Source organism: Melanaphis sacchari, unplaced genomic scaffold (genome assembly GCF_002803265.2).
Source record: "Melanaphis sacchari strain LSU unplaced genomic scaffold, SCAv2.0 Contig66_pilon_pilon, whole genome shotgun sequence".
In the NCBI taxonomy this organism is placed as follows: Eukaryota; Metazoa; Arthropoda; class Insecta; order Hemiptera; family Aphididae; genus Melanaphis; species Melanaphis sacchari.
Window position 1 is genome coordinate 276,323 of NW_020271477.1, and position 25,012 is coordinate 301,334.

At 24.7% G+C, this 25,012-nt stretch overlaps 1 protein-coding gene across 3 annotated transcripts in view; it reads right to left on the reverse strand.

The window, feature by feature from the left end:
- Positions 1 to 18,228, reverse strand: part of LOC112600690 — a 38,595-nt gene extending 20,367 nt beyond the window's left edge. Inside the window, exons 1-3 of one of the 3 annotated variants that reach the window (XM_025347988.1) lie at positions 17,984 to 18,228; positions 6,876 to 6,947; positions 6,743 to 6,791 (exon numbers count right to left, since the gene is read on the reverse strand). The gene's annotated coding sequence lies outside the window, so the exon portion shown is untranslated. Of the gene's footprint in view, positions 1 to 6,727; positions 6,792 to 6,875; positions 6,948 to 17,983 lie in introns of all 3 variants that reach the window. The other 2 variants (XM_025347987.1, XM_025347989.1) reach the window with 2 other exon arrangements.
- Positions 18,229 to 25,012: the final 6,784 nt, after the last annotated feature.

Genomic DNA, 25,012 nt, shown 5'->3' on the forward strand with positions numbered 1-25,012 from the left:
GTCTTTTCAGAGACTAGTTTTAAGCCGCAATTGTCACTTATCAGAGTAGTCAGATATACAAATTCAATAATAATAATAAAACATTTTAATGTATTTTGAATATCTTGGAGGAATTTTTAAAAATATCGATATTTGAAACTAATATTTGGGATTTATAGATACCTAATTAAAATAAACTAAAAAGTTAGCTTCTTACTTAGACTATATGCTTCATTGTTTTCAGGTATTTTTTCAAGAAATTTATTTCTATATTAAAATAAATATACTTAATAAAATTATATAATCATAGAAGAAATAATTGTAAGTTGTTATTTCAATATAAATATATATATATAGATCTTTAATCATAAAAACCAAATACAAATAATTATAATAAAAAAAGCATAAATTAAATTACATAATTCAATTTTAAGTAATTCAAGTTTCGAGAAAAAATATTATGACACATATAAATGTATAGCCCATTAACTTTCAATCTATGTAATTACTCCCCAAGTAATATTCCATTCGAAAATATCATAAACTCTTGAGTATTCCTTTAATTTTGAATGCATGGATGATTTATCATCAGTATTAAACCACGCCTATGGTCGGTTTGAATATAGGTGTAAGGTGTCGGTTCGACTTAATATTAGGTGAAATACCTCCAATAAATTACTCGGGTTAGCAAAATTACCCCTCGCCGTGCACGTGAAATGATTTCCTTATACTTTTTTTCTTTTCATTGTTGGGAAGGAAAGTCTGCCTTAAATTTCCACCCGTCGACCATTGGTTATGTAGGTGCAATAGTGAATAGGGTGTACGAACACTATACTTACTGGCACGCGACCGGTGAAATGCATAATAGCCGTTGTTTTTAATGACTTCGCGTCTACGCGACTCTTGTTTTTGCCAATCTCTCCTTCCCCTTTCCATAACCTTCCCTGGTAACCTAATGTCCTACGGCTATAAACACGAACGTCACCTTTATCGGTTTAAAATAGGCAGCTTTAGTCCATATTTTTTTTTCTACTTCAATGGCAATTCAACTAAAATAGTACTAATATAACATGGTAAAACACGATACTTATTATTTAATGTTCAATTTTTAGTGACATTTTTATTGAAAGCAGGTAAATGGATTTGATTTTTTGACAAATTTTAGGTTTAAAATATGTGATTGGTATTTGTTTCAACTTAAGGTCTTTTAAACAAATAACACATGATATGTACTCAGTGCTATGAATATTTTAGTATAAAATAAAGGTTTATCAAAAATAAAAATAATAGAGTTGGAAATAGCAGTATAAAATAAATCCAATATTTAAAAATATTGGAACATGATTTTCCAGATTTTATAATTTATAATATTTATAATTTAAATATTTAACATAAGCATTGGTATTTAATTTTTTATTAAAATCTAAAATTACAAGATTCGTAACATCATTTTAGATTCAGCATGTCTTTATTTCTGAAAGTCATTTAATAGAAAATATGAAAGTTACAACTTTTTTCATACGAATTACGTTAAAAATAATATTTGGTTATTTTTATTAAACCGAAATTAATTTTAAACTTTGAAATTGTTTGTTTTTTTTTTATTCTCAGTATAATCAGGTTCACGTTATTTTTTCAAAATAATAATTTTTAGTATTTTAAATTTATTTCAATAGCTTTGTATACAATAGAAAGAGGACAAGGATAGTAATTATTTACACTTCTAAATTTTTCAAATTTTCAGTTGTTTTTTGTATTTGAAAACAGAATAAGTAATTTCACATTGTTCTTATATTAATTGTATTGAAAAATTTAAGTGTTTTAAAAATGTACTCCATGTAAAATGTAATTCAAAATTAATAGTAAGTTTATTATATTATATAGCTTGAATAATATATTGGTATTTGGTGATAATTGATAACTATTATAATTGATTGTAGTAAAAATAATTAAAGATATTTTTCTAATCAAACATTTAACATTATTGTATTTTTTGTATTGATGAACACAGCTATGGGTTTTTTTTAAGGAGGATATTGCTTTTTAATAAATAAGTGCTACGTCTACTTAAAATGATAAAAAAAAAAAAGATTTGATTTTAATAATAATTTCAAATTTATATACACAGTTAACCATTTTGTTCAGAATAATAATTAAATTATAATTTTACTGTTAAAAATAAATAAAATGTTCAATATTGATACATATTGATTATTTTCTTACTTATTTATTTATTTCATTATTATTTTAATTAAATTCGATTTTTTTCATTTGGTGAATTTTATTTATTATTTACTTTTATATTTGTTAGATTTAAATACGTTTACCTAGGTTTAAAAGGTTTTTCAAATTATATTTTACCTAATATATATTTTTTAAATTGTATTTATGTTTTGATTGTTAAAATAAAATATAAAATAAATATATATATATATATATATATATATATATATAATTAAAATTGAGGAATATTGTTATTTGTTATTAAATATAACTAATAAGTTAAAGTTTCTTATTACTAAAATTATTAAAATTGATCAATTAAAAATTATAAATATCGGTTACATAAGATGTCTTACCGAAAAAAGAAACTTTCAGATTATTTTGAAAATATTTTCTCGACCACCTTTATGTATACATTATTTTGTAATTATTGATGAAAAGTCATACTAGTAATTTATATACCTCTAATATTTAAATCTCTATCCATTATATTACAATTTGAATATTTTAAAACTACTAATGTTCGGCGTGTAGGAGCTTACGAAATTGTCTGCGACCACAATGTGTCCTTTATTGTAACTATGTCATCAGGCTTTAATGGTATTGCTTTAAATCTCTTTCATTCTATGTGGTTGACAAAAGCCTTTATAACTTTGCCGGAAAATACTTTTTGGGCTAGTGTACAATTCTAAAAATGGATTTATGCTGAGTGCAATTTTAATTATACAAGAGTGTTGCGTGTTATTTATGCAAATCCTAAAAAGGGACTTACGAAATCTATAGTATGTTCGTAATATCATTGGCTATAGTAAACGTATATTATATACATAGTATATTTCATACAGTATTATAGCAGTCAATCGTTATTTTTGACTTAAAACAATTTTCATATCAACATTGATTTTTGATATTTATTTTGTTGAGCAGTTTAATTTATAATAAAACATTGATGGATTTAGTAGGTAAAAATTATTTTTATTTGTTATTTTAGATTAGAAATTTTGAATGAGTATATTATGGTTAGGTTTTAACAGAAATAGTGAATTGGAACGCAGGAAAAGATCTAGAAAAGAAAAAATAATCCACCCTTCAACGTTTCCTTCTCAATATTATTTCTACAGCGTAGCGATTTATAACAAATTTCTATAAATTAAATTAGGTCTGTTGATTATAGTTCTTTCCATATTTATAATATGAATAGTATTGAACATTTGAATTAAAAGTGAAATTACTATAAAACTGAAAATAACCAATTTAAATAATATTTAAAATATTTTGTAAATATTTTAAGTTAATATACAGTTATTCAGTATTGATGGTATTTATTTTAAAAGAGACAAAATAAAATATTATCTAAATAGTAGATTATGTAGCCAATTATATTATGTAGGTAACTACAGCAAATTTATATGATAATAAAATTATAGGTAGATATTTTATTTATTTTGTAAAATTTTAGGATTTTGTTTAAAAAATAATATTAATTTTGTCATATTCTTTATAAAAAAGATAGAAAATGTTAGTTTCCTCACTTCGGATTGTAAAACTTCATTACGTCTTGATTTAATAATTCCATTAAATTTGTCGTTTTTACTTTACACAAGAAGATCTTTTTCTACTATAATTTAATTTAAAATTTGAAATGTTATGTAAATTATGAATTAAAATTCATTATCAAAGAAAAAAAAGTAATGATTTAGTTTAAATATCTAGGAGTACGTATTTGTATGGTCTAAATTCTAAATGTATTGCTTTAAGTTGATAAACACTTTTTTGGCTTTAAAGTTGGTTAATAGTTAATAGCAATAGTATGTAGCATTTAAATTAAGTGTTCATATTAAGTTTTTACTTTATTAAGAAAAAAAACTTGTGCATTATTTTTCCAAAAAAATACGAATAAATATGTCAAAGAAATCAGTTTAGAATCGTTTTAACTGGTTTAAGAATTCTATAATAATGAATGTAGTTAATGTAAATTTTACTGTTTGGTATGGTAAAAAATCATTAAAACCTCCTTTTAAGTTTCAATAGTTTGGTGGGTAGCGTAGAAATTAATTTAACTATCATCGTTCAAGAAATATTTATTTAGTTTACTCAATATTCCTTTTTCAGAATTTGTGTTACAACTATACCGAATCATAATTTTGAGAAGATAAATTACAACTAAACTATTTAATATTTTACTTCATATCCGTAGTATTTACATATGATTTATTTTTTTGTTACGACAGTTATTGCCTATCAATATAAATTTGTATTCTTATTTTGATTTAATTCTATGTTTATATTAAAACAATCTAAAATTTAAATTATTAAGTATACTGTTTAGCTATTTGTTTATTACACATATATTCGGTAACTTTTTTTAAATTATAGTCCATTTTCTATAGATCTTACTAGTGTACTATGTGCGATATAATTTATTTATTAAACCCAACAGAAACATTGATGATTGAAAACAAAGGTTTACTTAGAATTTATGTATACAAATAGTTTTGAAATATTTACAATAAAAAAAAACCCCGTTAAATAGCCAATCAATGTATGGAAAATGTAATTGCTTAATTTAATTTATGATAATTCTTTGGCATAATTAAAGAGGATATATGATTGTAGAACGTACAACACATAATATTTCAAAGCCCTTTAAAAGTAAAGTTGTTGACACTGAAAATATACATATTTTAATTATAAAGTTAAAACACTTAGTGAGTTTCTTTAAATTGCTTAGAAATGAATTAATTTTTATCTTGACCATTATTATTTGAATTTTGGAAGACATTGTACATTTAAGAACATGGCATGACGTGTTGCTTAAATGCTTGCCACTCATGCAAGAACAAATAACCGGAAAAGCGACTTAATACTAGTGTCGGGCTGTAAACTCTAAAGTAAAGTATGTCTACTCCACTAATTTCTCCTTATAATTTTTATTTTAGTTACTCTTGAATGATAAATTATATTATTATTATATTAATTGTTGAATTATAATGAATTTTTTGAGAGATCATAAATGGTTTGTGAATTATCATAATATTATACGTATAAAATACTTAGTAATGCGTATTTATAATACATTTAGTGTTAGATACTTTTGTTTTTGATATGAATTGCCTTGACTTTTTGTACAACTTTAAATTTTTTAATTATACTAATATTGTTCGTATTCTATGTCAAATTGTAAGGTCTTGAGGGCAATGCTAACGGATGAGAAAATGGAAGTACCTATATTGAAGTTTATACAATTTTCAATTATTTTTAATTCTATTAAAATTTAAAAACAATTGTTATCTAACTGATATTGTATTTTATCTTTTGAAATGTATTGTTTAATTTATTTATAGTTAGATGATATTATTATTGAATAAAACTAACATTTTAAAATGTATTTTAAATTTCATGTTTAATTAAAAATTAAAATTAATACAACGAAAATCAAAATACCTAGAAAAGTAAATTTATGTTAAATCGCATAGGAAAAACCACTTATGTTATGAGTATTTAATACACAGCTACAGAAGGAAACCCATGAATATCGTATTATATGGTTTCGCAGTGCAAAATTGATCTCTTTAAATTATGTTTGTATGCTTATTTAAAATTACAATTAATATTGATCGTTTTTATAAAATATACAAAAGAATATATATATTTGTACTGACCCAAAAAACCAATTTTCCATGTATTAGAAATTTTAAACAAATTATATTCATAGAATTTGTCTTAAAATTTGATCATGATATTAAAACTATAGATTATACATACATTTAACTATACTTCTGTATAAAAAAATATTAATTACATACGTTAATATTCTATAATTAATATAGATCGACGGATCTTACAAATTAATAATCAAACTATTAATTACTGATTACTGATTATCTATTAAAATAATACAGCGATCGCTCAATATGACAATCAGCGATATGTACAATCCATAAATTAATTTAATTGAAAAAAAGCCTCGCCATAATAAAATTATTACTGTATAATTATGATGCAAAATTTATCATTGTATAATAATAATCTTTATTTTCGATCAATATTCGACCTATCTGTGGCATCCTCACGCTGGTGTTTTCCTTAGAACATTAATTATATTGTTACTTTTATTATACAATAAAACACTACGACAGTTCACAATAATCGTTATTTTGTGCTATGTGTTCTATAATAACAATTATACAGCGTTTATAGGATATAATGAAAATTGTATACACAATTCTATGATTATACGCTACCGAATAAGCGCAGTAAGAAGCAACAAAACCCGATAAAATGAAATATTATTGTCAAAGATTTGCTGGAATATTATGAAATAAAGAAGTAAACAAAAAAAAGTTAATAATATATATTATAATCAATAAATTAAAAAAAAAAAATGATACTGAAAGTAGCTCGTTAAAATTAAATAATAAGCAAGAACACGAAAAAAAAAAGACATTGTAAAACCAATAGCTTTTCTGTTTCTCTCAGAATCTAAAATACAAATGTTTTAATTAAAATAAAAATGTGTAGGTACTTGGAAATACGTAACCAGTTGAAAATATTATTTTTCTGATAAGCACGATGTCATGACTGCACAGCTGAAAAAAATTTCTATATTACTAAAACAATGAATACAATAAAGATTACGCATAGTATTGTGTACAGTTATTATGTGTACGTACCTTTTAAATATTAAAAGTGTCATCAGTCGAGTGTTTGGTTTTCATATTACAATATTGAATATGAAGGAAATTCTGAAATATACACATAGACTATTATCGAATAAGTATTATCTTAAGTATTTACTATTTTTACTAAGTTAGTTCTCAGTTAATTTTTAATAATATACATCGTAAGATCAAAAAGAATGTCGGTTTTTAAGTAAAGTTAACGCAATTTTTTTATGTCATAATTTTCACCATATTTTAATAATCTATACATTTATTTTTATAGCATAACAATTTGTTTATTATAATTTCGTCATAACAAATATTTAAAAAATAATATATAGAGAGATTCGCCAAGCCATATCATTAATAATAAAATTATTTAAATTTCGATTTTTGAAATTTTTAAGTATTCTAATTAGAATTGTATTTTCAATTATTTTGATTTTTTTTACTGTTTAAGGAGTATTTTGTATTGTTATAAGCTTATTTTATTCAAGTTGATGTATCTAGAAAAAAATTCGAATGAGTAGTTTTTGATTTAAAGTGAATATTTTAAAATGTATATAAAATTGAATTTAATATTTTTGAACTCAAAATATTTAAAAAAAAAAAAACATAAAATGACAATAAATTAGTATTAATTACTAAAATTTTTAATTCATTAATATAGCTTTATATTATTCAACCTAATTATTATAGATCTATTATCCTAAACACACAATGGATTAATATATCAAAAAATATCGTTCAATTGAATTTGAATTAGGTAGGCATATTAAAATTTCCAGAAAAGTGATCTAATTAACAAATCATAGAAAAAAGGACGATTTTAATTTAATCAAATTATGGAATAATCGTTTTATATAGTTGTATTCTGGATACCCATTTCGTGAATATTATTTTACATTGTTTAATATTACGTAATTTTGTGTGGTTTTTTTTTTATATCGTGTAATAGACAACTAATTTTTGATTATTAAAATATTTAAGTGTTATAATAATCTTGAAAATTATATTTTTTTAAATATATTTTAGAAATTTTGTATTATTTTACACTCAATCATTCGTGTATTTTACCATAGAAAATGAATGAAAATATGAGTAAATTATAAAATAAATAAAATTTCATAATGTAAAAAAAAAATTAAGATCTTATTATTCAGTTTATCAGTGAACACTGCTCATATATTATTAATTATTTAAAAAGTATAAAATGATTTTGAAATAATATGAATGATTTATTGACTTTCATTTAAATGTTGTCACAGTTTTTGTCCATCAAAATATTTAATTATTTTGCGTGAAACAATTTAATGATGTTTAAATTATTAAAATTAAATAAACTGAATTTATTCATTAAACATACCTTTAACATTATTTATGTATAACTCAGATTGGAATGTTTTGAGTAACAATTTTATAATTGTATAAACGCTTGCCGTTTTATGAACATAGGGTGTTTTAAATTGTATAAAGTCGTAAAAATAATTCGTGTTTAAGAAAATAAATGTTATTCACATTAAAAAAAAAAAAAAATTGATGAAAAATAAAAAAAAGGTGTTTAAATCTTTTCTTATTTCATTTACCTGGATACAGAATAGGATGTGAATATTATTTTAAATTTGAATGCATCGATTTAAAATAAGACTTTTTGTGAAACTAATTTCAATAAATAATGTTTATTTACTAAGATAATTGAAAATGTTTAAATTAAAATTGTAAGTTGTATAAAATAAAAATAGAGAAAAAATAATCCAATTTGGTTGAAAAAGTAACTAAAAACACATCATTTTATAAAATTATATAATAGCTTCATTATCCTTTTGATAATAACACAAAATAAAATGTTTGTTAATTAAAATATATTTAAAGTAAATTATTGTTCTATTGGAGTCTCTAAGTAATAAAATGTCATCATACTATGAACTTTTCCTCTAATATAAATACGTGTATTTTAAAATATCTAATTAAAATTATTATTTACTATAATATTTTACTTTGTATGTTAAAAACTTAAATAAATACAATTTAAATTTATCTCTAGCAATGGTACCATCATTATATAGAGTAATGATCAAGGAAAGGTTTTAATTATTTTACGAAAATATTAATTTCCTCGTAATTAATAATAAAAAAGCAATAGCTGACTGAAGTTTTCTACATAAACAATAACAATGATATTATTTCTTCTGTTTTCACTCCGTATCTTTTTTTAGATTTTCCATTATTGTTATTATTATTACGTTTTAGCCCACCTACTTTAAATGTGAGCCCATAAATTGTTTAACAAATCCCGAAGACGGTTTGGTATTAAATACGACAAAAGAAAGTAATTTTTGTATGAAAAAAAAAAGAATGAAATATTGTAATCATAGTAATACAAGTATAGTAATAATTGGTAACGGAATATAAACATTTCAATTTATGCTTAAATGTACAATATTATATTCTTTTTCATATTTTTAGTTTTAATTTAAAATTTTTTTATGTATAAATTGTGATTTAATCATTAGATAGGGTATATAGCAAATAAAGCAAAAATCGGTCAATTAATTTTTGTATTGAAATCTCAAGTGACTAAAAAATGGTGGGAAGTCTAGTTAAACGAAACAGAACGATGAGATCTCTCATGGGAACAAAACCTTAGCTTACTGTTAATTCTTTACTATTATTTGTTTATTTGTTGTAATATTATGTAATATTTAATGCACAGACGTATTGGGAAAATTATTTTTGGAAGTCTGAACTGTTTGGAGTTTATTTGTAATATAAGATTAGTAAAAAGTTGTTTATAAATAATTTAACACCACCAAAAGAAATACATACCAGAATAAAGCCTCGAAAAACAATTAGATTTACATTTTGATTTATATTTTCCGTTGATGTCATAATTTAAAACTTAAGTTTTGAAATCGACGTAGACATTCGTTATACCTTAAAATTTAAATTACTTTATTCGGATTTTGGTTCTTTTTTTGAAAAAACTTTAAATTATTGATGTTATTTAATCAAATAATATATTATTTTACTAATAACTATTTTTTCTGTAACTAACACACCAGACAACTAGTTATCAGGCAAATACACGATATAACTAAAGGTGTGTTATTGCTAATGACTACATAACGATTAATGATAAGTGTAATATTCTATTCTAAATCAGTCGGAATGGAAGAAATATATTTATTGAAGTGGTCAAACATAGATTTAATGATCAAAAAATTCATAAGATATTTTTTATTTAAAAAATAAACGATTTATGAGTTATGTATAGAGCATTGTACATGGCTTTGTAAATCCTTACTTTGGAGTTTAGATAGTATGAAATATTTATAAGATACATAGAATATAGATTATTTATATTTATTCTTAACCCTTCTTATGAGTACAATAGAACTCTGTAAATCTTTTGCTTTTACGATTGTGCATACCGTAAATTATTATGGTTCAACATATTCGAGAATACATAAAGTATTTCAGTTAAACTAATTCAATAAACGATAGGCGCAGTTCTCTCAAATTTAATTTTCACTCCTTGCAGGAACAAAAGTTTTCTTATTATTAACTTTGTTTGAATTAAATTCATTATTATACTTTCAAATTACACTTCAACATTAAATGAGCAAATTCAATAAATTAAAAAAAATGTTTAATAGTGAGTATATAATAAATTATAAATATTTTATAAAGAGCTTCACATGTTAAATAAAGTAAAAATAAGTATAAACTTTTGATTAAACAGTTGATATTATTTAAATAACTTATGAGCTTACCTTATCCGTGGAATCTGTTAATTTATACGAAGTTTCAAAGAATTTTATTATATTTAAATATTATGTATAATTGTAATGTGTATAATGGGTATATAAAATAAAGAATATTACATCTGGCTTTGAAATTAATTAAATACCATCACTATTTAATACTATTGACATATTGTAAAAATTAAATTATTCTTACGATATTTTCATGGTTTGTAAAACATTTTAAATATATATAGTTTTTTTTTCTTTTTTTAAATTTATTTTGACAATTTTAAACATACAATCTGTAATTATTAATTTACAATGAGCATGTGGGAGGGAATACATTTTTTTTTTTGTCTTGATACATATGAAAAAAGTAGCTAATGAATGGTAACACTTTATGTTTTTACTAGGATTGATTGATTTTTAGGATTAGTTAAAATTTTTCTATTTTAGAATTTTAAATCTCTACATTAATTTATAATTAGTTGTAATATTATTTGAATCATTTGTAACTAAGACGGAAAATTTAGTCTTTTCAAAATGTCATAAAAAGTTAAAGTTTAACTTTGAATGAAATATTTGAAAACTCATATTATAAGTACATAACCTATATCAAATGCTAAATAAATTTTTTTGATTAAAATTTACGGTTTTTTGTTGCTTTAGACGTGAATTTTACTATTTTTTTTTTTTTTTTACAATATTCAGAGGTAGTAAATTTTTGAAATTCATAGAGTAAATGTATAAAAATAAAAATATGCATTGAGTTAAATTGAATAATAATAATATTATTTAATGTTTAAAGATATAATAATGTTAATATTTCAACAATGCATGTGTAAATAAATATCGAAATATATATTTTATTAAAAAAATAATTCATAAATAAAATAAAATTTGATGTAAAAATTTGGTTTTTTGACATTTTAATTATCGTTATACTACTGTAAGTACGTATTATGTTGGGTTTCGTCTTTATTTTTAAGCTAAGATTATAATAATTGTTTTCTATTCAGAGAATCCGCCATTTTGAGGTTTTCTCATCAAAAATTAATGAAAATATCCTTATTCTCAAGAAGTCCACTATGGGAGATTTTACTGTAAATATAATTAAATATATATCTACTGATATTCATGAATGAATATTGATATATTATTTTAATTTTTCTTATTGAGTTACTGAAAAAACAAAATCGTCAAAAATTACTGCTTGAATTGAATACACATTCTACTTATCATAGTTATACTCATTTATCTTTAAATGCTTTTCTCTTTTTCAAATAGTTCAGAATGTTCAGATACTCGATTAGTTTTGTACTAAACATTAACTATAGTTCTCTTTTAATTTGCTGTACATTTTATGATCATTACACAATTTTTTAATGAAATTTTTGTTTTTATTAGAATAGAGTACTTTTTATATCTAAATTTATCAAAGTAAAACTATATTTTATTTTACTTCAATTTTATCAATAGTTATACATAACATGTAACTGTAGAAATGATAAAATATTTTTAAAAATGAACCACATTTATTATTAAAGATTTTTTTTTGCGTATGCTACTTATGTTCGGGAATAAGTCTGAAGGCCTAGTTCGGACGCCTATTTGGCAGAATTTTCATTAAAGTACATAATACTTACTTCAAAATTAAAAAAAAAAAGAAATTCAACACTCGATATTTGGCTGAGTATGCATATTTAATGGGTTACCCGATATATTTATTATATTATGGTAAACATAACGTTTCATAATAATATTCAAGTACACTAAATATGTTTTCGATATCGATACGTTAAGTCTATTTTATAAATTTATAATTTGTCTGCAAAAAAAAAAAAAAAGAAAATTGGTAGACTAATTATTAATTGTGTAATTTTACACTTGACCAGCAGAATAAAATAACTATATATTATCATATTATACACCAAAGTATTGTGGACTATATTGTCATGCGATATATTTTTTTGTTTAATTCTTGTAGCTAAATATGGCGAAAATAGTTATGGATAAAATAGTAACTAATTAAATTAATTATTACTTATTTATTGATATATTGAGAGAAATGAAAATTGAAGAATTCAAAGATGTTTAAATAATATAATATCTTTAAATTATATTAAATGTAGTGTACCTTGACAGTATATATAATTTACATAGTTTTTTATTGTATCTTGCAATCATAATTTATTATGGTCTAAGACATGTTCAAAAATGTTTTACATTTGACAAAATGAAAATAGCATGATCATTATTTTGAAGTTGTGCTTTATACTATTTAAAATTTATTTTTAAAAATATCATATTTTTAACTAAAAATATTTAAGTTGGGTAAAAACAATTCGATAAAATTAAAACAAAGTTCAACCGTTTTTTCTGAAAAAAAAATGTTGTTTTACGATCATTATTCTACTAGTCATTATGTCGATAACGACGTATAGAAATATATTTTGACAGCCGAATTTATCAGTTATTGGTGATTTAAACGTACGTATGTCAAGTTATATTAAAAATATAAAAACTAGGTAATTAGATTTAATTATTTAATGCGATAGCTTATATTTTTATAAGCAAACGTGAAAGTCATTATACGTTTTGCTAAATGTTATAATAGTTACAAATAAGTAATAAATTTTAAAGTTGTTTTTTTCATCAATAACTAAGTAATAGTCTTCAAATATTTTTTGACTTAATTGTTTTACAATCGAAAAAAATTCTTTGTTAAAATCAGTACTTAAAAAACGCCGTGCTTTAACTTTCCGTCTTTGTTTGGCATTCACAAAACGTTTCGCTCGTCTCAAGTGGTTAAGTGCAGTTTTCGATTAATATTAAACACAAAATAATTATGTCGGGACATGAAAATTAATCCGAGGAGATGTGCAATGTAAACACGTCAAACATGTCTTCAATTAGAAACATATTTTATCCGGTCAATATACTCTTTTGAAAAACGTTTTATACAAACATTAAACGTCTAATGTGCAGGAAAGGTGTATTGTGTACAGCAAGTGAAATCATATTATAGACTAGGAAACGGAGACAGGAAACTTTTCATCGGCTAGCTGTTATACGAACATATTGAGTTATCGATTCGTGATTAATGACTGGTGGACAAGGTCTAACGATTGACCGTACGAATTGTTCTGCGAATTGATTAACGACACTGTGACAGTGCCAAAATGCGTATTAGACGCTGACACAAGTCGCTGTTGCCCCTTCCTCGCCCTCTATCTAGCTGCTGTCACGCAATTAATAAACACTACAATGTAGGTGGATATCCCTTTGGCGTGGCTTTGACATTAACCTCCGCGACGCCATCGGAAGGATTGTCTCCACAATGACCTGTAACGACATAGATGCGTCTCCTGCAAAACTGACAAATGCCTAATTCTGCAAGTTCACTCATGTATATATAAATACGTACACTTCGATCCCAAACACAAATCGACTCCGCCCCGTTTTACAATTCCCACCAGGTACGACCCTTTTGGCTTTAACCCCATGACACGCGTCCCCAAAGTTATCGGTATTGAAGATTGACCACAAAAAAAAATCTGTATCTAGATACAGAGAGAGATAATTTTATAAAAACTTAAATATAGATACTGAAATAAGAGATAAATTTTGATTTTCAATTAGATAAACATTACTATACCTTTTTGCCTACAAATTATTTTTGTTTATTTAAACAAATAATGATGCCTGTGTGTGTGCATGCGGATCTCATATCGTTTTATTATCTATTTAATTAAATATGAATAAAAATACAAAAAAAAAAAAAACTATTTTCAGCTATACAATTTTAAGTATTATTTAAGAGTGTTATAGCAGTATTTCCTAAAACTATTATTGTATACAATATATAATATATACTAGTAAAACAATAATGAATGACATATTTTATCATTGATAAATGTAATAATTTTTTTACTTTCATTAACTATAAAACAACTTGAATATTGACATTCATTATCACAAAAGATATAATTACTAATAATATTTTATCTGAATATGAACACAATATAGTTTATAAAATGAGAAGCAATAATAAATAAATAATTAAAGTAATTACTATAATTGATGGACAACTTAATTTTATTTATCTAGATGAGTTGATGAGACAAAGAAAATAATAAAAAAGATAAATTAGTTTATATTTAGATATATAAACTATATAACTACCCGTTGAAAGTTCTTATTTCATTACCAAGAAACGGTAATGTGGTCTATTGTGCGGAATTGTCGGTTCGATTTTTAATCACGTTGCGTACCAGATGCTTGTAAAACCTCAGCCACAATCGCGGAATTTTTTGAATTCCAATATTTAAATAGAAAACTTTTAGTCGGTCGTGTTACAGTAGTTATTCTCACTTAAATATATATACATATATATATGTATTTATATGAGTATATTCCACATAAATTGATGCCCCCAAACATATTTCTTCATTATTGCGTGATATGTTTATTGCAACAATGCAGTTCTATTTAAAATAATGGAATGCAAATAACCGTTAAATTTTAACGTATAATTTAAACATTTAAATAATTAAAATCTCTGCAATTACACATACCTATTTACATTTTAAACTTGGAGTAGATATGAAGTACCTATACTATATTTGTGCAAGACATGATATGTCGCATGTTTAATTTAATCAAAATATGATAACTATCTAATTGTTTAAATTCATATATTCATCAATATTTAAATATTAAAAAAAAACACGTGTGGACGAGCTTACCGATAATAAATATATAGTAGCGTACGTAGTTATTAACGTAGATAGTTGCAAACTTTATTTTATAGTTTGTGATAAATGGGTGACAATTTACATGTTCCAACTATAGTAGATATAATATATATGTTTACATACGGTGTATAATTTATTATATAGTGAGTTAAGTTTATTCAAAACCGAGAGTAAATTCCAAGTAGTATGAACACTGGTGAAAATTTCCATATATATTATAGTCGAATTTAATTTCTTTAAACTTGAAGGCTTATATATATAGTATAGGTACATCAAATGTAGATAAATTTCAAATTAAATTTAATATAAATTTATAAATTATTATTATTTATACTTTATTTTATAATACATTTGTATTCATATTATAGTTGATCTATTCAAGTTATATTTAAAATATTTTAGTTTACATTTTTTTCACTGTAGAGCAAATACTACCATAACATCGATTAGGTATGATAACTTTAAATTTAAACGCATTCTAAAAAATTTAAAAATGATGCAAGAAAATTTACGTAAAATATGTGTAAACTTTCATCATTTATTACACGCAAGAGTGGTAAATATAAAAATAATTGTAAATTCGTGAAATTCAATACGTTATGGTTTTTAGATTAGGTATAATATAGTTAATTTAACAATGTATATTAATATTATTATTTTTTAAATAAGTCTTATATGTACAAAACTAAATACTAAAAAATTCTTTAGTTGCATTTTAATGACAATTTCATTATATTTTATGAATATTAGCATATTATTATTAATTATTTTTAATGATGTTATTGTATTTTTATAAATACAATCAAATAATAATGATGTTAAATAAAAGTATGTTAATTTTTACGATTTTAAGAGAGTAAAAATCAATAAATTAACGTCTTGTAATGTTATAATTCTTAAATAATGTATTGCATAGGTTTGTTTAGTTCAAACTTCAAAGATCTAAAGTATCAATGCACAGTTCAATTTATAATTACAATATGCTTACTGTAATTTGGATAGCTTTTAATTTAAAACAATTAAACTCTCTCGTATTAAAAACCCCAACTCGAAATTAATTTATTCACAATAAATTATGGTGTATTTTTATGAATAATGTAGTTTAAGAGAGAACATTGTATTATCATTCTTGTTCGCTTATTTCAGGAAGAACTTCGATATACAATGTGTCCTATCCTCGAGGGCGTGTTCGAGTCAGAAGTTGTGATCAAACTTTTCTAACCATCCACAAATACGCTGGTTGTACTACCATACATGTATGGTATATACAAGCCAAAGTATGTTTTCTGAATTGCTTACGTATCATGTTTTGCTATGAAATTTAACTAAACATTTACTCATAACTTTAGCAGCGTCATCGCGTCCGTGCGGTACGGTCAGTATTTACCTTACGCTGTGTGATGGAAAACTCGGTGATGATGAAATTATAAAAAAAAAAACCTCCATTAAAAATCCTGCCCTTCGCGATTCGGTCTTGTGTTTAGGGTGCATAAATTAATTCAGAGTACTATGCAGGCTGGAATAGGTACTAAAACCACACTAGCACTAGCGGATAACGACGGTCAAGAATTAAAAACAAAAACTTTTTTTTACACTGGAGTCCAATAAAAATATTAAGTAGTCTACCTTTTTTTTTTTTTTTAACCCTCACCTGTTATTCAGGATTACAAGCAGGTCTTTATATCTACCCACGTGTAATTTAAACTTTTGTTTATAAAGTTATTTAAACGGTGTGACTAAATTATGCGGCGGCAGTTCGTCTGAAACATGACTTATTTCATAAATCACTACTGTTTTAACTATATTGAAATAATTTGGTACTTTCTCACAAATATTTATGATAAATACAAATTGTTAGAGTATCGTGTTTAATTTACGTTATGTTATGAATTAAAAGAACAAAAACTTTTGTAATTAATGTCGTATACGTTTCAACATAATTATTTAAAGTTTAATATTAGATTGCACAAAAAAAAAAAAAAAACTAAAAAACATATAATAATTTTAAATTCTAAATTCATGTTATTAGGGAAAATTCGTTTTTATTATCTAGTTTTATTATAAAATAAAAAAATTGTATATTCGTGCTTTTTAGCGTTGGTTTTTTATAATTTCAAATTGATTATACTAAAAGGAAATCAGAAAACTCTCATAATTAAATTGCACTGTACAAAAATACATTTTTGGATTGTTTTGTGACTAACTACAGTATCACCAATTCGCTGCACTATCTTATCCGGGTTTCAAAAAAAAAAAAAAAAACTATTGAAATGTATTTGTAAAATGGGAAAAATAGACAAAGTGTTAGTAGTACAAAAGGCCTCGCTTAACTTTGTAAAATATCTTTGTAAAGAATTTTGAGCGTCCACCACTACCGCTTTTGGAGACATCGTTATTTTGAAGCGTTTTCTATACCAGACAAACGAATGTACAATAGAGTGGATATCAATTCACATTAGTGAATACGCTACAAAGTACAAACGTTTACTAACAAGATCATCGAATATATAGAAATGTTTCTCTTGAAAAAATTTCCCTTCGTTCGTGAGTTTTGTCGGACTTAATCATTATTATTATGATTATAAAGTACATCAATACTTTTAATAACGTGTCATACCTGATTTGTGTATTTGTTCATCGCAGATTCAACATTTACCCGGCGTTATTCATTTTATTGATTTTGCGTACATCGTAAATAAAATGTACATTTACTATCGAAACTAATGATGTTTTCTGATAACAATACGGTGCGGACAAAAACGGTGTAAAAAATTATTTGCAATTTCGAAACAAGTTGGCGCGAGAGACGAATTATACCGACAAAACAAGCCTTAAGGCGTCCGACGAGGGTGCGTCGATACGGTAATACACGTGACTACTGAGAGCGGCGCGCTCGTCTTATCCCTACTTATGGCATGCTGCTAATGCAGCGCTCTCCGGGCTTGCGCCTCCCACTGGTTTTACTGCAGTTACAAAGCATTAGAATCAAACAGTAAACATTTATACGTAAACAATGGCCCGAATTGAATATAATAAAAATATTAATGTTATTTTATTTCGGTCAACTTAACAAAATAATTTTGAAATTTTAATAACTCCATAAAAAATGTCATCAGCGTGGTGATGGCTGCATCGAAATTCATAATATATATTATCATACAATTTTATGTAAAACTGTTATTCGATTATACGGAATGTGAGGCTAAAATGTGGTGACAACTGGTGCGTATGGAATATTCCGATTCTGAGAATTATACACCAATGTCAATTATAATATAATTATTAAAAGGGATAATAGTATAATATATCGTTAGGCTATATAAATAGGCCTTAATGTGGGACACATTCAGACGAAAATTTGAAAAGTTTATATGTAAACAATATAGGTATTTGATACTAGAATTCAATGTGTTTCACACTTAAAAATATACTATGCATTTTTTTGAATAGTCGTTTGATTTTCAGTCACAGATTTACTTACTATGACTTCAAGTGAAATTCGTCCGTTCATCGGTTGTTTCAACAGTACTACGCGTTGTTGAAATACTCTTTGATGCCGCAATAACGGCGTAATATGCGTATATGTTATAATATTATAATATTTATGATATAAATAATGGTATAACTCGGTGCGGATATAAAATTTTCTATTGAAAATCTTTTTTAACACAAATAAACAACTTATTATAAACATGTATAAATATTCATTTAGGTAATATTCCTTAGTTAACGAATGAAGATTAATTGAGTACATTCATCGAATATAAGTCCAGGGGCGGAGTAGAAATCCCGGTGGCCTGGAAGCTAAATGGCCCGTTGGCCTGAAGTATAGATAGAAAAAATCTATGAAAATAGTGTAATAGTGTAGAGTTATGTGAGAAGTATATTTATCTATACACGAAAACGAATTAATATTAAAAATTTAATTAATAATCATTTTTATATTATTTTTTATATTTTAAATTATGATAAGTGATCGGCTCTATTCGATATGAATCTGCCGTAGCCCGTACATAGTAAATACGATATATCCATGTAAGTGTATTACATATTATCTATTATTATAAATTTCGTCGAAGTTCTGAAAGACAATGTACCTTATAGCTTCGCGATTATCGAGTCAAATATATATTTTCTCATTATTTTGTCATCAGTGTATCTATTTAACAGAATACAGCATGATCATAGATTAAATAGTATATTTAATCTATGGTATGATGGACTAATGGAGTACCTTTATTCTACATTTATATTTCATACGTTTTAAAACGTTTTGTTTTTAAATATTATATTCATTTCAGTATTAAATATTTTCCGGTTTTTCTCAAAACGAATGATAAGAAAAGGAAAGGCGGTGCTAAAAAATATAAAGAAAAAATAAAAAGTTATTGATGCAAAGTGGAAAATAATGTATGAAATTAGATTTATATTATTGCAAAAGTAATATACCTAAACTTTTAACGAATACTGATTATAATAATCTATCATTTAAAACCGATCATATTATTAACATATATTATGTAAAGACATTTAAAAAATTATTAAATTTTGGTTATCTATTACTTACCTTAGATTTAAAGTTATTTTTTATAGTTTTATCAATAAAATACATACTTATGCAATGAATTTTTATATTTCATATTTACTTATATACATTTAAATATAAAATTTATTATATGCTTGAATAAAATAAAAGTTCTATTCAAGAGATGACAATTTGAAAGGCCTGGAGGAAATTTATTTTCCTGGCATGAATTTTTTCCCCGCCCGCCCCTTAACATAATATTATAATTTAATGGATTCATATATATTTAAAATAATATACTATTGATTACCTAATTTTTTATTTTATTTAATATTATTTAAGGTATGTTATTCAAAGAAATTTTATTTTATTCAAATGATTTTCAATGTTTGAGTGTATAAATAAGGTTAAACTTAGTGTATGAACTCTAATGAATCAACGTTAAGCAATTGAATATTTATAATAATATTACCATAAATTACTTAATTTTGATACTTGAATATCAAATACATCGTAATAATTTGCAAACTATATTGGAATTAGAGGTTTAGAAAAAATTGGCATAAATATAAATTAAAAACAATGATGTACAATTTTTTTTTTTTTGATAACCTTACGTTTATTAATAATTACATTTATTATTAAAATGTATCAAAAGTTTGTTAATTATAAAATATTCAATAATTACAAGTAAGGCTAAGAATTATATGGAATATGCATTTGTTTTGAAATATGCTAAATTTTTATGATAAAATAATAAATATACACTGAAATCAGTAATCATTACCATTATTATAAGTGAAAATGAAGTAGTTCCTTATTTCAAAATGAATTCTGTGAGAAAATTGAAGTTAATTTTTATGTAAGCTAAATAATTATTTTTAGTCTTAGGTACTCATAAATAAGTCGGTAACATTTTTGCAAAACTACTGATCTTATAAAATTGTATTTATCAGTTTGTCATGTTATATAATATAACATATTGTCTAGTCTTTATATTAGTTTTTTTTTAAATATTCCATAAATCATGCATTTATTATATTTAGGTATAGTTAAAACATGCAATGGTATGCATTTTAAATATTATGCGAAAATATCCAAAATAAAAGATAGATCGTTTGTATTAATTATCATCAATTTATGAATGATCAAATTCGTAAAAAATATTGTTAAAATAACACCCCAAACATCAATGCATATACATCTTAGTTATGAATATCATATTATCATCGTTGTTCATTATGTTCATTATACTAAAAATTACTCGTTCATGGTTTTAAATTTATTTTTTATTCAATAATCCTCGAGAATCTCGCAACAGAGAAGTTCTTTAAATAAAAAACAGTATCAAAAATGTAGAAGAAAAATTTTATGTAAGTTATATAAGACTAGCTATAACCAGCTCATGTATGTGCTACGTGGTTAACAGTTAAAGGTCACGGAGAGAAACCGCGTAGATTTTAAAGAAAAATCTTGAGATGAATACAAGCGGTCTAGTATTTAAAACTGAAACAGAACAATGGGGATCGAGAACGAATACACAGCTGGAAAACGTATACAAAAAGGAAAATGTCGTACGATTTATTAAAAGTATAAGAATGCAATTGGCCGGACATGCGTGGCGAGACGACAGATGCCTAATAAAAGAAATAATAACATGAACGTTAGCGAGGAGGAGACTAAGGGGAAGATCACGAGAAGATGGATGTACAACGTAAATGAGTTATGGAATACGGAATTCCAAGAAGTTGGAACAGATTAGTAATACATAATACGTGATAGAGAGAAATGGGATTGGTCAATAGATAGTTTAATTGGTAAAGATCTCTTCGACGAATCGCAAAGCTGGAAAAAATACAAACGAGGAACACTGTACAATGTACGTTGGATGGCTATTACCACACCAACAGGTTGGTTTCATCTCAACTGAGTTATAATAAGTGTGTTTGGGAACCGGCCAAGAAAGTTAATTAGGGTGGTTGTACACAAGCGTTCTTCTTTTGTTGGACTACAACATTACACTAGTATCGTAAATGATGATTTGAATTTACTAAAGGTGAGTAAACAATGAACGGCGCTCACACAGTAATTACCACCTATATGTATGTATATTTGTATGTTTATATGTATGTATGTATTGTGTACGCTTATTATCTACATTCTAAAGAAACTTTAATTTAGAGTCAGGTAATCCGGTGAACATTTCAATGCATTATTATCTCTTGACCATTGTTCGAAGGATATATTACTATATTAGTATTTCAATTTAAATCATACTGACATACTGGAAGTGATTCAAACGCTATTTCCATAAAACAGAATTCGCTCAAAACATTACTCTTAATATAAACGCTAATCACGTCATATTAAGAGTAAATAGATAAAACGAATCATTTAAATAACTATGGAATTTTTCTTACTATACAAGGGTGAATTTATAGAATTACATTAAATGCTGTTACATCTATTCCGGCTTAAAAACTCTGCCTCTTCGGTACTCCATTCTGCCAATCTTTCAATATTTTTCGATTTCATGAAACTCTATTTATACGTGTCAAATCTTCCTCTGACTGTCGTCTTCTTCAAGACGGTCTATATGTTGGTTTCTCGGGATGAGCTTTTAGGAATTTTCATCAACATTCTTAAGTGTCTGACACGGCTCTTTTCACTCACTCCTTACTTACGAGTATAACCACCGAGACGCAATGCGACTACGCGAGCATTAGTCTGGTTATTGTATTCATCAAATCGCAGCGTGGACGCTTAGAGAACACAAGAAAGTCCAAACCTGTTTTAAAATATTTGCTATAGTTATCAAGTATTGTAACCAAATAATTATATTTGAATTGTCTAGACATGGCGTTACTTTATAATTCTTTGATACATTGGAGGTGTAATACCTAAATTCTTTATATTTAATACATTTTTAATTTCTTAATATCCGAATTTAATTACAAAAATATATAATATTAGATACTGTTTCTTAAGTAACCATAACTTCATAATGTTTAAGGCTCTTTTGATTACTCAGTCTCAAATATAGTAGTTAGTTATATTGTAAAATATATTATAATAAATATATATTAATATTGTAATAGTAAAATATTTTTATAATATTATCTGGTTACTAAATCTAAATCAACTATTATAAATATTATTTTTTTCTAAATTTCATTAAAAAACGATTTTTTTTAATTTAAATTTATTTTTAATTCATAAATATTGTAAAATTATATTGAGTTTAATAATTATTTTATTAAATCAATAAAATTAATACTGATTCGAAAGAGGGTTGTGCGTATTCCTTGAATAAACAAATCGTGACCGTGTCCAATTATTGCTTTTGGTAAAACAAGTTTATAATGATAAATATATAAATGAAATGTCTTATTAAATGTTAATTTATTCAAAATTCAACTTGTTTTTTTATGAATCAATAGTGTATAATATATAGTATTGTAACTATATGTTATATATATATATATAGTAAATTGTTTTAGAAACATTTTGAAGTTTTAAATAAAATGCTTAATTTTTATTAATTTGTTGAAATTTGGCTATTTTATGTTATCAGTTTATTTCGCAATTACAAACACAATAAATTCGTGCTTGATTTATTATGTTTATTTTTGTATGTAATAAATAATTTATATACTTTAATAATGTAAGTAATAAATGGTAGAATAGAAACTCGGAGCTATCGTATAATCTAAAAGTCATTTGAAAGATGCATTTCGATGTACAGGGGAGGGGGATGTTTATAGCATTCGACGAAGACTAGTGAAATAATATTTAAATAAGTAGAAACCATGGAATTAGAAACGTACAGACAGACTGCGCAATGGGAATCTCAACGTGAGTTTGTGCGAGCGAATTAATATTATTATCCAAATTGGTTTCAGCTGGTAGCAGTATGCACAATAAAATACAGCATCGTCTCGAGGACACTAAATAAGAAAAGTTCCGGCACCGTCCTGACAAACTAATCTGACTACTGGCACGTTTACCTCCATCGCCTATACCCCCGAGGACTTGGCCCATCAACGATGTGAAATATTGCGGTCGGTCGAATTAAAGAAGAGAGAGAGTAAGAGAAAAACCAGAACACGTCATCTTATTTTTTTTTTCAATTTTGAGTATAAATCATCGTGGTAAAACAGGTACCGAAGGGATTTCATAAAATGATTATTTTTCTAAATGCAATATTGTTTTATTTGTTTTATTTTTTTACAGTCGTAATCAAAAATGAATTTACAGTTGATTAAAAATATTATAAGCATAAAAATTTCCAACAGACAGTGGATAAAGTATGTTCACAGATTTTTTTGATTACTTGAGAAACAGTGAAATCCACTGCAGTATTATCCTGTCAAATAAAAATATTATGTTTATAATGCAATATTAGTTTTATATATTTATACGATGACTTATGGTATGTTCTATTTGTACGTTGAATTTGGGTTTACTACAAAAAATACGTAAATCTGCAGACAAAATATAAATAATGTAAGTAACTAATTCTATTATTTTATGTGAATTGTTCGAATAAAAATACAGGTTTTATCAAGTTGGTAAGATGGGAGACAAAAACTATGTATAATATAAATCTTCAGGGTTAAGATGTATAATAATATTAATTTCATAAAATATTATTTGCCATCATTATATAATATATAGTATGGAAATTAAAAATAAAAGTTCCGAAACCCACAAGAGAGATAAAAAAATAATTTTGATATTTTTATCTTTTAAAATCATTCATAGAAAAATACTTATATATTTTTGTAGTAAAACAATGGCAATTAACTGAAAAAAATTACTACTTTTTTTTCGTGATTTGCTTGTGTGAACGCAAACCACCTGATATTATTCAAAAATATATAACAAGAAACCATCGTCAATCTCCAAAATAATCTAATACTGATATTTATATTTATGTAGACATTAAAAAAAAAAAATAACTGAATTATTTATTATGAAATCGTTACGATGTTTTTTTCAAACGAATTGATAACATGTTTTAATCGTATTTATGGGTTTTAAAATTTATACTTCTTCTCGCATCCAGTTATGTGTGTTCAATTTTTCACTTCATATTATATAATATAGAAACAAGTTTCT